Below are 10,856 nucleotides of genomic sequence, written 5' to 3'. Positions count from 1 at the left end.
TGCTCTTGTTCTGGAGTAACAAAGCGGTCCTGTATTTCTGTACACGAGAACTCCATCCCAGGCAGGCTTGTGACCCAGCTGCTATTTGCCCTAAGCTGCTTTTGTTTTAGATAGATTGTGGGGGAATCGGAGGTCTAAACAGGGAAAGACAGAGATACAACAAGAGACAACTGGCACATACACAAGGGTGGGGGCACTGATATGGAGGCAGAAGAAGAGATCTGCGTCCTAGTGCGACTACCTCAAGCTCTGGGATGCTGGGAAAAATCACCTGACTGTACTGAACTTCAGTCTTCCTGTCTGAAAATGGGAATAATTACACTTCCTCTATACCGCCGGATGAGGACCAAATAGAATGCATGGGAGTTTTAGTTAAAGCGGATATTACCTGATGTCAACCAGACTTTAAGAGAGAGGATGGGGTCCTGGCTTATGCTGAATTCTAAAAGTGGGGCACACATACATGCATGCACACACACATGGAGCCCTGGGTGAAAACCCTAGTCCCCTGCACCCTAATCCTGTTTTCCCAGAGGATTTTATAACGGAAGTTTATATGCTTCCGGCTCCTGGGCAGAGAAGCCTCCTTGCCCAGGGTGGTATTGTGTGTGTGTGTGTGTGTGTGTGTGTGTGTGTATGTGTGTCTAAGTTACTCTCTTCCACACTTAACACTCCTAGCTAATATCTTACCGAGTTTACTATGTGCCAGGTGCTTTTCAAAGTGCACTACATGGATTAACATTTAATCTTTATAACTGCCTTATGAGACTGACATCTCATTTTTACAGATGCTGAAATTGAAGCAACAGACAGATAAAAGGAAATTGCCTAAAGTCACACAGGAAGTGGCAGAGGAGATTAAAACCCAGGCCATCCGATGCCAAGGACCTCATCTAAGCTTTGCGCTATCCTGCCTCTCCAGATGGGTCTCTGTCCCTTACTTGTTCCTCTGGCGGGAAGCAGGAGGAGGCCTTAACAGAGACTTTAACTGGTTTGTGTATCTCATTCTGAGGGTCTGTCCGTGCACACAGGGTGTTGGGCGGGGTGTCCCAGCTTGTGAATTCTCCCTATCAGACCAGAGGGGCCGTAATTCCCTTATCTTGCAGTGAGGTGGCAATTTCAGCACTTCAAGAGACAGGCAGGGAAAAGGACTCCATGTGCCCTTTGTTCCTGATCAAACACAGCTCCCAGACAGCATCTACATACCACCAACCTCCCTGCCTCCCACCTGGTTTCTAGAAGTGAGAATGTCCATTGTCTTAAAGGTCCTGGACTCCAGAGCTGGCCTTGTTTAATGCAGTGGCTGGGAGCAGACAGCTGGGTTTCCAGTATGCTTGTTCCCATGAAAGGAAGGTACTTCATGATTTTAGTTACTTTCTTTGGTGCAGAAATTGTGGGCCCAGAGTAAAATTCAATGACAATTTCATTTTGCCTTGCTTTCTATTAGAAGTGGTATGAAAGTGACCAGGGGAGCAAGATTCTAAAGAGGCATCTAGGAAAGACTTTGTAGTTATCCTCAGTTTGCTTCCACATAGCTGTATTTGACACTCATTGCCCGAAAACAAGGCTCACAGTCTATTGGTCTCATTTTCCCCCCAGAGGAGGGGAAATTTTCATATGGGGTCCTGGGAGATCTAAGGCCCCATTTAGGGGGACTTCTTGAGGGCTTCCTTTAACACACTCCCTGCTCTGGTCTTCTGGTTCCATTGAGTAGTTTTTAAAAAGAAGGTGCTGATGTGCTCTATTCCCATGTTCTACCATATTCTACCATGTTTGAGAACATCTGACTGTGCCCCCCATTTGAGCAACGATCTGCTGTAATTTGCAGTTATGTCAGATGTGTTTTCCCTTAGATCTTCCTAGACCTCTTCTTCCTGTCTTCAGGCATTGACTATTGCTGAGAGAAGTCTGGAACCAGCCTGTTATTTTCTCTTTTGCTTCTTTTGCTTATTCTTTCTTTTTCTCTAAGGTCTAATGCTTTAACTGGGATTTGTTTTCTTGACGTCCATCATAACTTGTTTATTTTGATAATTCTTTTTCTTTGTTCAATAACTAAATCTATCTCAATGTCTATTACTCTGGAATAATTGTTCTTGGGATGTATGATGTGCCATTTTGATTTGCTGATTCTTGCTTCATTTCAATGAAATTTTCCTGTATTATATTTCAAAAGATTTCTTGACTCCTAATTTTTTCTTTTTTAAACCTCAAGAGGCACCAATCATCCTTAAGTTGGACAATCGTTGTCCTCTACACCGATCACTCCCTATCTAGTTGCTTGAATCTCTGTTTTATTTTCTCGTCTTTTGCTGTGATTACAACAGGCTTTCCCTCAATCCTGTCAATTCTATTTTTCATCTGGGGAGATGCCATTTTATTCAGCTGCTTCTAATTTATTTGATTTGTAATAAGTTTATTTTAGTTTGCAATTTGTTTCTTTATTTCTGTGACATTTCTTGTAATTTCATTTTATTGTTCTTTCATGTTCTATTTACTGATTTTATATTTTTAAGTTCTCCTATCGACTAAAACTCTCCTGGGAACCTAGTTCTGTTCCTTGGGTCCTTGGGTGACACTCCGACTTAGATTTATCATCTTCGTTTGCCTGTTATCTGTCTCCCTGGAAAGATGCTAAGCTCTTGTGGCCCTTCCTGCTTCTGCTGAGGCCCCTGCTGGGATGGAGGGGCTTCTCCTCACTGGGGTTTTTCCAGTAGTGTTTTCCTAGATCACCTACTTGCTCTCTCAGGCCATGTCCCCCAAGTTGTAGGGTATTTGTGAGAATTCTCAGGAATCTTTGGACCCAATTACCTTCCTATGTTCTACCCTTGTTCAGAATGATATAAGGAGCCATTCTGATCATACCAGAATATTGTGTTTCTTTTCTTGGCTACCATTTTGGGCTTCTGTCATATAAAGTTCTACCCCCTTCCTTCTTTGGTTGCTGCTTGTGACTTTTTGTTGGTTTGTTACAATTTTTTTCCCTTTATTTTGTTGAGTGCTTGGAGAAATTCTGTGTACTTTCTCTACTTAGGTGATTCTGCCCAGAAATCTGACTTTATTTTTATAACTAGAAAAAAATGCTTGACTATTAAAATAAAGCAAAGAGATCTCAGTTATCTCTGGTTTCCTGACCAACTGTTCAAGTATGCTTTTGAGTACATCAATATCATTCTTAAAAGAATAAGTTTAATAAAATCACCCTTCTTAGCTTGGCTGCTAATTTGAAAACAGACTCAGACAAATCTATAGCAAGCAAAGTTGTACCACATTTTCTCTCATTACATGAGTTTTACCTTCCCAGATAGTTCTGAAACTGACCTCATAAAGGGCTTCAAGCAATGTGTAGATTTTCTTGTTTGAGTTTGCCTTTCATTATATTGATCTCAGCTAACATTTCTCTTCTTATGGTGAAGAAATTTGGGGGATTTTCCTTGTCCTCTGGGAAACTTTGGTTTTGCCCTCAAAGCCTTTCAACTGATTAGATGAGGCTCACCCACCTTACTGAGGATAATCTTTATCTGAAGTCATCTGACAGTAGATGTTAACTACATCTCCACAACACCTTCAACACAACACCTAGATCAGTGTTTGATTGGATAACTGAGTACTGTACTCTTGCTGTGTTGATACATCAGACTCATCATCACCGACCAGGCTGGGCAGAGGCAGTGGGAAAGTGGAAGGGCAAGATATCAGAAAGCTTGGCTTGGCATATTACTCCATCCAGAATTTAATAGGTTAAAAAACATGTTCCCACTCCTCCACTCTGGCAGACAAGACCAACAAGGAGAACACTCACATTTACATAACTCAGCAAATGAGTTCCTTGGAAACACTCACCATAAAACTGTCCCTGCGAAGGTGTATTGTGGGCAACTCACACGCTATATTTCCCAGAGACTCATAATACACATCACCATAGTGAAAGCCATGAGAAATCCCACAGCAAAAAAACTTATTTCTCCCTTTTAAAAAAAATTTAATCCAGCTTTTCCCAAACTCATTTGACCATGAAACCTTTCCATTCTTTTCCTCATGTGACATCTATCAACAGAGCATGCTTTGGGGAAGTCTGGCTTGGTCTCCTCTCCCTGAAGTAATAGCCTGGTTTGCTTGGGTACCACTGAGGTTTCCCTGATAACACAAAAGGAACAACTTTTCCAATCACTTGCTGCACATAAACATCTCCTACTTTCCCTGTGTTCATGAAAAGTGCAAGATTGGGTGACATGGGAAAGTGGAATTTTGCTGCTTCTGTCTTGTGTATATGACAAAGCGTTTTAAAAGATAAACAATTCAAAATCCTTTTCACCAACTTATTCAGCAAAATGGTCTCTAGGAAAGTATTACTTTGCATATCACTCAACATACCAGTAGGTACCCTCAGGGGCTTCAGAACCCCTGCGGGAAAGCTTGATCTTGCACACTGATGAGCTGGTACCCCAAGCAGCAGGGAGCAGTGATGGCAGAAATGTGCCCTTGATCTCCTCCAACTGCAAATTCCTCAACTCGTTCTTGAATGTCTGCTGAAGGCTCGACCACAGTGCGCGTGTAGGTGTGTAAACACATAGGACTAAATAAAGAGCTAATAGTTGGAGTTAATGGATTTTTGGGGTAGGAATTGATTTAATAATAAGGATCCCTTAAATAATAGTGCCTGAAAGAAAACTGGGGTGTATTTTTTTTGCTCATGTGACATAGTCTGTGACAGCTAGATTGAGGTTCCAAGCTGAAAGAGATATCTAAGTTCTGGCTTGTCTAAGGTGTTTCTCTTATCTTGTCATACAAAATGGCTTATACCATGTCCTCATTAGGAGAGAGGTGGAAATGGTTTCAAGCAGGCACATTCCCACCCTTTGAGATGCAACGGAGAGGTTCTATACATCACCTACTGTGCATCCCATCATTACATAGCCACCTATAGCTTCGGTGAGGGGGAGGCTGAGAGAGCATCCTTTTTCCAGGTGGCCAGGAAACTCAGCAAAAAATCAAGGGTCTTGTTATTCTGGAGAATGGGAGAATGGATTTTGGAGAACAACTGACATTTTCTTCTAAAGGGTTATATGAAACGTGTAAAGACATTTATTAAGTCCTTGACTTTTTCTAAGCCACGGTGCACCACAGGCCTTTTATGCCAAAGACTGGATTAAGGGATTTGGGTTCCAAGAGCTAAGAACCACGAGGTGAATAACTTTAATACCTCTGAGTGGACTGGAACCATCCCAGGATAGGAAACATTTGAGGCTGATACTCTTCACTATTTCCCAAGTGCTACCAAAGTACTTTTATTTTTAATAGCAACTTAACTTATTGCATTATAATTACTTTTGAGTGTGGATGTGTCTGCCTCCCCAATTATACCATGCTCCTTGAGGGCGGGGACTCTGTTCTGTGTCTGACTCATGGAAGTTACTTGGTAAACACTGGCTGAATCCAGTGTGGGGAGTTAACACCCACTCCCATTCCTACTTCTGTCTCCAAAATGACCTGAACTCTGAACTTCTCTTGTGAATTAATTAGAAGTGCTGGGGGAGAAGTCAAATATTAGCTGGAGATTTGGATTCATTGCATCGAGTCTATCCTTGGGAGCCCTGGCTGTTGACCGCTTGCTTATTGAATCTAACTTCATGTGGGGAGTATTTGCTTGAGCTTCTAGATGCCACATCTCAAACTACTCCAGACCTTTGTGGTATGCAATGACTGTTAGGCTCGCAGACTCTGCTGGCCAGGAATTTGGACAAGGTGCAGTGGGGATGGTTTATTTCCATTCCACAATGGCGGGGCCTCAGCTGGGAGACTCAGAGGCTAATGGTGACTCAACACCTGGGGGCTGGAAGTATCTGAAGGTTTGCTGGCTCTCATGATTGACATTTGGTGTTACCAGAACCTCTACACGTGGTCTCTCCTGGTGACTTGGGCTTTCTCATTGCATGGGGGCTAGGGGACTAGGCTCTGATGGTGAGCTTCCCAAAATGTAGAGCCGGGTAGAAGCTGTATTACCTTAGTTCTAACTTGGGAAGTTATACAGCATCATTTCTGCCATATTTGGTCCCTTGTGGCAAGCAGAAAGGCCCTTCTGAGGTGAAGAGGAGAAGAAATAGAGTCTACGTCTTGATGGGGTAGCAATGGTGGTGATGAGGGAAACAGAGGCAGAAGAAAAGAAGGAGGATTTCCTCCTCTGAAATTTCCAGGGTGCCTGGCTGGCTTACTCTGTATTGCATGCAACTCTTGATTTCTGGGTTGTGAGATTGAGCCCCAGGTTGGGCATGGAGCCTGCTTTAAAAAAAAAAAGGCAGTAAAGAGAGAAATAAATTTGCATTTCTAAATAAAAGTTTAGGTGGAACCCAATATATGAGCTGGGTAAATGTCATGGAAAGGGGTTTGGGGGATATATATGCCCACTTGTTCCTTCCCACTCCCTGAGGATTCTCCATGGAAACTCAGCGCTCCTCAGAGTATGTTTTGGAAAATCCCTGAACCAGGATGTTTCCTGAGGGTCTCTAGAATGGGGTTTGGTGAGAGAGAAAAGACCAACCACTTGTCTCTCAGATCTCTATCAGAATAGTTGTTGTTTCCTTCTTGCCTTCTGCTGGAGTTCCCACTGCCCCCTCTCAGGCATCTGACACTGAAGTAAGTGTCTGGCAGGTGCTCTTCCTGAGTCAATGTCCCACGAATCCCTGGGGAGGCCACTACCTAACGAGCAGGGGTATCCATTGGTATTGTTTGAATTGGGGCTCTCACATCTTCCTGTAATTTGTGCTAGACCAGCCTGGTCTGGGAGAAATTGTGGACCCTACGGAAAGGCCTGAGGGCTGTGCTGATGGTGATCCCACAGCTCCACTTTTGGGGCCTTGGCTGGTGACTCAGGGTGACCCTGCAGAAGAGAGGTGCCCTAGGTTGGCTGTCACAGTCCTTTGCTGCTCCTGTCTGCTTTTCCACCACTGTCCCCCCATCTGTCCCCTCCCCACCCCCTTCCCAACCACTCCCACCCCCACTTTTTCTCTCCCACGTTCTCTGCTCCCTATCTTTGTCTCTCCATCCTGTTCTCTCTTTAAAGGAAAAAAAAAAAATCAATCCACAGAGCGATTAGATTTGCAAATGAGCGGGCAGGAAACAGGGAACAAAGGGAACCAGAGCCGAAGAGGGAGCAGGTATAATTACTGTAATTAACTCAAGCAGCAGGGACACATCCCCTAGTCAGTGGTTGCTGTGAGGCACTGCAGGGGAGGCTGAGGGGAACCAGGGGGCCGCCAGGAAACTCAGACGGTTCTCCCCTCCCTGGGACTGCGGCGTCCTCCTGGGGGCCCTCTCATCCCCTGTCCTGGGCTCAGCAGGAGCAGGGAGGAGAGGATCCAGGCTCAAAGGACATGAAACGGTGTTTTGCCCAGCAGAGTGGGGCCAGAGGACAAAGTCCCCTCTTTCATCTCTTACCGGGACACTTAGCTCTTGACCTGCTTGGTGATATCCTGAGAGCCAGCTCTGGTGTCCCTGGTGTCCCTGGAATCCAAACATTTCTCCATGCCTTGGAGGGGAACATATCTCCGATCCCACAGAACTATGCTTTCTAGGTCTCTAACCATCCCCAAATAGCCACCTCTTGGCTCTTGAGGCTTTCCAGGGCACCTTTGCCACCTCCCCTTTCACAACTGTCCCTCGTCAGCTCCGTCTCCAGCCAGGTTCGACCATGTGCTGCACCCTGAACATGCCTTGCATTCTTCTAATTCTGTGCCTTCATGAGTGAGGTGGTCCCTTTCCTGCTTTGCTGTGCTTTCTCAAATGCCAGCTGGTGAAAAGTTATCCACCTTTTGAGATACGATTGAAACGAAAGCTTCTTCTCCAAGGTCTATATTCATCTCACCCTTCACAGAAGCCCATAGCCTTTTTCTTATGGATCTTATCTCACCATTCCCGGTCTTGAACTCCTTTCCTTTGAGGAAGGCAGATGGATTGTGGCTTAGGATTCCTGGAGCTTAACAACCATTTTTGAAGCTCTTTGTTATCCAGACCCCTTTCCCTTGCCAGTGACAGAAACTGCAACTCAAACTGACATAAATGGCAAAGGAAATTTATTGGTTGGAGTGACTGAAAAGTTTGGGGATGTTTGCAGGCATGACTGGATCCAGGAACTCAAACAACAGATCTCTCTACCTCCTATCCCCTTTTCTCAGTGTGGGTTTCACTCCGAGATAGACCCCTCTACAGCATGGTCCCCAGTTTCTCCAGGCTAATAACATTCCTAGAGCCAGTCATTCTGGGGAGTTTTTCCTTCTTGATGTTCCAACACACACTTGAGATTGAGTCTCATTGGGTTAGATTGGATCTAGAGCCAATTGCTAGGTTGGAGGAAACGAAACCTCAGAGACTTGGCCAGGCTGGCCTCAAGTGATCCCTCCCTGATGGGATCTGAGGTAGACGTGAAGCCAGCTCTATCCAAACTCCATGGTTCCCAATGAGGAGGAGGGTTTCCTCAGAAGAACCAGAAGGATATAGCAGAGATGCTGCACAGGTAGAAACAGCAGGTGTCTGCCACTGACAGAGCACCCAGGTGAGGGCCCAATCCCTGGAAATGTCCCATATCCCCTCATTTTTATACTCTACTCATCCTTCAATACCTAACCCATGTCCACCAGCTTCGATATGCCTCCTCATCTGCTCTTGGTGCCCAGAGTCTGTACCACTTCCTTGGCACCCACATTCCAGGTGCCTTATCATGATCTTTGTCTTCATTTGTTACAGTCTCATGGGAGCAATGGGATTACAGACCTACTGGGACTAGGGATGTGGCCATCCCACTCTGCCACCGCCCCAGACACCCAGACACTACTCCAGTCAGCCAAGCGTAGAATGCAGGTCATCTCCAGGCCTGATAACTAGCTGGGTCGCTTCCCAGCATGTGGCCTTGGGGAGTCCCTGGATCTCCCTCAACTTCTGCATCCAACAGCTGGGGCTGTGAACACATCTGTTTTACAGAGAACCATGAAAAATAAAGGAGATACTATGTGCAGAAGAACCTCCCACTGTCTTCCCGGCGAAGCCTGGCCTGTCTTCCTCCCGTTACATAACTGGGTATTTAATTACCACTGAGGTAAGAAAGAAGTATTCACCTTCCTCATTTCTGTGATGCTGGCCTCTGCTTCCCTAGTCATTTTGGTTTCCCTTGGCCCGCTCCTCTTCTCATTCAGCTACTTTTTAAGCAGTGCACACATGCGAGGGGCAGAGTGTAGCAGTCAACGGCCCACGCTTGTGTCTTGTGTCACCACCATGTGTAGCCTCAGGCAAGTTACCTCACCTGTCAGTGGCTTAGTCCCTTATCACTGAAAGAGAAATCAGTGATATCTCCCTCAAGGGGTGGGACTGAGTGGGTGAATCTGCGGAAAGTGCTCAGAACAGGACTTGGTGAGGATGAACGCCTGTAAAATGTTAACTCTTATTCCTATGTTAATGCTTGAAACTGAAATACATGATCAGCATTAGGTCCAGTCAGTTCTTTCTCCTCAAAACTTCTCAAATTCATTCTTTCGCTAATAATTTCTTCGTGCAGTCCCTCATAATTCCAAGCATGGATCAGTCCCTCATAATTCCAAGCATGACTCTCTCCCACATACTCCAGATTGGTCTCCCCTAGCTGTCTTGCCTTTTCCTCTATGCTCCACACAGAAATCTGATGGTACTTCTCCCTTGAGGTAAGTCTTGGAATGGCATCCTGTAATGGTTAGGATACAAAGGCTCCGCTCTAGGGCATGACATACAAAGTGTTTTGTGATTTCCCCCTTGCTTCTTTTTTTTTTTTTTTTTAAAGACTTTATTTGTTTACTTGACAGAGATCACAAGTAGGCAGAGAGGCAGGCAGAGAGAGAGAGAGAGAGAGGAGGAAGCAGGCTCCCTGCTGAGCAGAGAGCCCGATGCAGGACTCGATCCCAGGACCTTGAGATCGTGACCTGAGCCGAAGGCAGCGGCCTAACCCACTGAGCCACCCAGGCGCCACCCCCCCTTGCTTCTTTAGCTGCGTCTCTCTCCACTGCCTGTCCTGTCTGTCTTCCTCCCCAAGCGCATCTACTTTCTCTCACTCTTTGTCTAAAATACTCTTATCTCCTCTTTTTCCCTGGCCACATCTTCAGCATTTCCTGAGCCTCAGTTGGGGTATCACATCCTCACAAAGGTTTCCTAGCTGTCTAGCCTGTTCCTCTCCAGGGTGTTCTAGATGTGTCTCACCCAGAGCACCCTGAGAATATCTCTAGCCCAGTAGCTGTTGCTTTGCGTAAGTGTCTCCTCCATTAGACTTGAAACTGGACACAGTGCCTAGCTCTGGACACAGTTTCTGGAATTTCATGTGGGTTCGGTGCTTGTTGAATGAACTGAATAATGATAGTCCCTCCTAAATTTGCCAGGCCTCTTTGGTTCTAGTGACAGAAACTGGCTTTAGGCATGGCTGGATCCCAGAACCCAAATGAAGCATCAGGACCACATCTGTCTCTATCTCTAGGCTTTGCTCTCCCCTGTCTGAGTTCCATTCCCAAACTGGTTCCCTGAAAATGACCACTGGCAGCTTTAGTCTATTCACTGAGCAACACAGTGAGAAACTCTTTCCCAAGATTTTCAGCAAAAGTCTCCATATCTCTCATTAGACCAATTACTTGCTGTCCCAGGGACATGAAATGTGGTGATAGGTCAGAAGTAATTAAAATATATTTCTTACAGTTCTAGTTCTGGAGGCTGAGAAGCCCAATGTCAAGGTACCAGTGTCCAGTGGGACCTGTTTCTAGATTCATAGAAGGCACCTTCCCACTGTTACCACACAGGGCTGGGGAGGGAGTTTTCTGGGGTTCCTTTTCTAAGGCCGCTGCTCCCATTCATGA

The sequence above is a fragment of the Mustela erminea genome, chromosome 5 (genome assembly GCF_009829155.1).
Source record: "Mustela erminea isolate mMusErm1 chromosome 5, mMusErm1.Pri, whole genome shotgun sequence".
In the NCBI taxonomy this organism is placed as follows: domain Eukaryota; kingdom Metazoa; phylum Chordata; class Mammalia; order Carnivora; family Mustelidae; genus Mustela; species Mustela erminea.
This window is presented reverse-complemented; position numbering follows the sequence as displayed.